Source organism: Prionailurus viverrinus, chromosome E3, assembly GCF_022837055.1.
Source record: "Prionailurus viverrinus isolate Anna chromosome E3, UM_Priviv_1.0, whole genome shotgun sequence".
NCBI classification, from domain to species: domain Eukaryota; kingdom Metazoa; phylum Chordata; class Mammalia; order Carnivora; family Felidae; genus Prionailurus; species Prionailurus viverrinus.
In genome coordinates this window covers 38,668,023-38,672,276 of record NC_062576.1, presented here as the reverse complement: position 1 = coordinate 38,672,276, position 4,254 = coordinate 38,668,023, and the positions used below count along the sequence as shown (strand labels likewise).

At 51.1% G+C, this 4,254-nt stretch overlaps 1 pseudogene; it reads left to right on the top strand.

The window, feature by feature from the left end:
• Positions 1 to 1,478: 1,478 nt before the first annotated feature.
• On the top strand, positions 1,479 to 2,011 carry LOC125154050 (small nuclear ribonucleoprotein G-like; annotated as a pseudogene).
• Positions 2,012 to 4,254: the final 2,243 nt, after the last annotated feature.

Sequence of the window (4,254 nt, the reverse complement as noted above, 5' to 3'; positions counted from 1 at the left end):
ACCAGAAGCTAGCTGTAGAGGCCAAGGAAGTTCTGGAAGATAACTCACCTGAGGAAGGGAGGAGCCAGGCCCAGCAGTGGACCCTGTGACAGGCAGCTGTGTGGACGGCCTGGCAGCCAGGAGAATCACGTGTGGTTCACAGAGAGCTGGGGGAGACAGAGGGATATGTGTGCTGTAAATACAAACAAATGGAGCCGGTCGACCCTATAAAACAGGACACAGGCACGGCCCTGACGGTTAGAGCAGCCGCCATGCCCAGAGAGAGCAGACGAGGCCTGGAGAAGCCACTGTGGCCCAACTATTGGAGCATCCTCACTGACATGGATATCTTCTCGGGGACCGTGATTAGGCCTGTGGTCTCCACTAGTGTGGCAGCTGGCTGGGCTTTGAGCACCTTCCTCAGCGGCCTGGCACCAAAGGAAGGACTCAGGCTCTGGAGACCCAGGGTTCTAGTATCACTTCTGCCACTTCCTTGTAGTATGCCTCGGGGAGATTAATTAAAGACTCTCAACCTGGGATGGGTGATTAAAAAAAAAAAAAATCCACAAATTCTAATACCCCTCTCTTCAGGAGGTGGGGCCCAGTACCCACCCCCCCTTCTTGAGCATGGGCCAGACTTAGTGACTTGCTCGCAACTAACAGAATAAACAGAAGTGACAGTGTGCAGCCTCAGAGACTTGGTCGTAAGGGGCATTGTGGTTTCCTGCCTGTCCCTTCTCTTGTCCTTGGACCACTTGCTCTGAAGAAGCCAGCTGCCACATCATGAAGAGAGGCCCGCCTGTGAAGAACCGAGGCCTCCAGCCAACAGCTGTGTGAGGGCACCATCTTGGAATGGATCCTCCAGCCCCACACAACCCCAACCTCATGAGAAACCTTTAAGGATAATCTCCCAGTTACGCTGCTCCTGAATTCCTGACCCATGGAAACCGGGACAATAAGAAACGCTTTCTGTTTTAAGCCAGTATATTTGGGGGGATCATGTGTTATACAGCACTAAATAACAGATACACAAGCCCATCTCAAGGTACTTGTCAGGATTTGCTGAGATGACACACTGGAAGGGTTGGATACCCTACACACTCAGTCTGATGGCTCCTTCCCTCTCTGGGGTTTCCATGCTCCCATCCCAGGGGCTAAGGCTTGGACTGTGGGTTCTGCTCACTCAGGAGCCAGCCCTCCAGCCAGGTTCCTGGCTTCCTTCCCATTTCCCCCAGCGTGCCTCCTGGCCTTGTCCAGAGACAGTGTCACACGGGGATGGGGGGGTGTAGTGGACCACTCTCTTCTTTTACACAAAGGGTCAAAGAAATCCATTGGCAACCAGTTTAATCCAAATCCTGTGGTAACCTTCTGTATCAAGCTCTCTTCCCAGGCTCACCTTCTACACAGCACAGTCGGAATGTCCAAACTGTAAATCAGTTCACACCATTTCTTGCTTAAAAACCTCCAGGGGGCATCTTTAAGTTCACTGAATAGACACCATGAGCAAAGCCCACCCTCCAGAATTGAAAAAAATTATGGACAAGAAATTATCAGTGAACTTAAATGGTGAAGACATGTCCAAGGGGGCTCAATCCCTTCACGAATCTTGTGATAGACGAATATGTGGAGATGGCAACTAGTGGGCAACAGAACAATACTGGAATGGTGGTAATTTGAGAAAATAGTATCATCATGTTAGAAGCCTTGGAACAAGTATCAACAATGGGTGTGTTCACTGGAAGAAACCAACTGCTTCCATATGTCCCCTCTCCATAGCACCTGTTTTACTACAATATAAAAATCAGGTTATGTATTTTCATACTGAACTTTTTTTTTAAATAAACTTTTGTAATAGTAAAACACACACACACACACACACACACACACACACACACACAATCCCAACTCATACTGTGGCCATAAGACTCATGACATGCCCTACCCCTACTCTATGCTCTTGTTACAGTCTAAGCTCCTCTTCCTTATGGCCCTCAACTATGTGAAGCCTCCACACTTTGTCTCTTCCACGTGAAGCATTCTCCCCCCAGACCTTCCCAAGGCTGCCTCCTTCCTGTCTGTGTCACTTCTTTGGACCCCCAGCCCTACACAGGTCCTCACCACCACATTGTCCTATTTTTTCCTTTTTATCACCAGCTAAAATGACCCATTGGTTTGTTATTTGCCTGAAGGTTACTCTGGAGTGCAGAGATTTGCTGTGTTCTCTCCAGGGCTAGAATGGTACCCACATCCAAGAGACACTTGAATGTCTGTGGGTCAAGTGGCTTTTTGAACATCAATCAAATTCCCTTTTGAAAGCTTTGGAGGCAACTTTTTTCATAGAGAACACTCTGGAAAATCCTTCCATAAAAAGAACAAAGTACCTTCAGACTTTCTAATAGCAGGTCATACCTGTGTCATGATCATTTTAACCCAGGAAGGGTCTTATTGGGGATTTTGAAGCAAACTGGTGTTCTGAGGGTAGACAAATCATGGGGTCTCTCTGGGCAGCTGTCCCTCTGTGGAGAGCAGACTTCTGAGGTCCACATGGCCCTACTGTGTAAACGTCTTCCCACCCACCAGGAGGGCGGGGATGAACAAGGGGAACATGAAGAAGCCAGAATGTTCTGAGGTCCTGGAGGTTAGAAGAGGGAAGAGAGAAAGGAGGAAGCAGGACATGGCAGGGGGCTCTCAGAACGAATGACTCCTCCTCAGCTGTTGTCCAGCACTCAGGGTTGTGGCTTCCAGGGCCAATCACCTAGGACTCTGCTTTGCTTGTTCCTTCTTGCAGGACCTGGGGAGCTATGCAGGCTCCCAGAGAACCTCAATGCCAACTGGCCTCCTTGCTTCTCTTGGCACTTGAACACCAACGGAGTCGTCTTCTACAGATAAGGTAGCATCAGTGTTCTGCTTGAGGTACTTCTCCTATTCTCAAGACAGACCCATCTCTACACGGAATCTCCACTCAGATCTGCCCACTCACCTCCTCCAAAACCCCCGTTCACCACACACACTCTGTTCCTAACCTTGGCCTTCTGTGTTCCCTGACCTGCAAGACTGTTCCACCATGCCATCTCCTGAGAGAGACCACCCAGACCAGTCTGGTCCCATCCCCTTCACTGTCCCCTGAAGGCACTGCACTGCCATGCTTTCAGCTCTGATGAGCGTCCTTGGTTAGTGCCCATCTCCCTCGCTGCAACAGTCCCATGAAAGCAGGGACTTGCCTGTCCTACCCACCACTGTGCCCCAAGGGGACAGTGTGGGGATTTCCTGGCACTCAGCAGATGTTCAGAACATACCTACTGAGTAAAAGAAAGACTAGGAAGCTCTACAGTCAAGGAGGCATTGCTGGAAATGCAATGAAAATGATGGTTGGGTCTGGAGAGCTGGGTGATGACACAACTACAGCCTGGCTGTGTCTCCTGGTGGGCAGATGTGTGCAGAGATGCTGACAGGGCAGGTTGTGTCCAACATGTCCCTTCTGGAAGGGATGGGCCATCTGGGGAAGCCCAGGACATGGTGCCAGGCTGAGACCTGGCCCTGCCTCCTGTCCTTTGCCCAGAGAGTGTGAGGTCTGGGAAGGATGTGATAGATGGGGAAGGAGATCTTAGCCCAGGAGAAGTAGAGGAGCTGGGAATACCCAATAATGGAAAGACTGAAAGTCAGGAGAAAGTGCTGCAACCCAATAGGTGCCCAGGGAAAGTGACCAAGGGAAGCTGCTTGGATCCGTGCAGCTGAGCACAGAGCATCCTGCGTGTCCCCCTTCTGCGTGAGGAGCCTGGGTGAGAACAGCAGCTTCCGCTAAGAGGCATGAGGTCACTGACCCTGGAGAGATTTGGGGCCAGTCCAAGGAGTGCAGGACACTTGGGATCAGCCACACTTGTACCCAAGAGAGCAGGAGGGACCAGAGCAGGTAAGATGTAGGCAGGACCAGCCAGAAGGGACCTCACTGTTCTGGAGGCTCCCCCTTGGCCACGCACCCCCTTACTTGTTGGATTCAAGGAAGCCCAGGGGTCCCCGGGGAGAGGGCCAGAATTGGATGGCAGGGAGGCCATAGAAATATTCAGATCTTAATGCCTGGGGCAGCTGTGCTGGTAAATGCCAGCTGAAGTCAGACTCAGCAGGTCTGGCCTTGTCTCCTGACTGGCCACATGCCTTTTCCATGTCGAGCCACCCAGATTTCCACCAACCCCTGGGGACACTGTGTTCCCTGGAGCTTTGGTGTCTGGTCTTTGCTCTCGCTTGAATTTTCATGACCCCCCAATCCCCACCTCATCC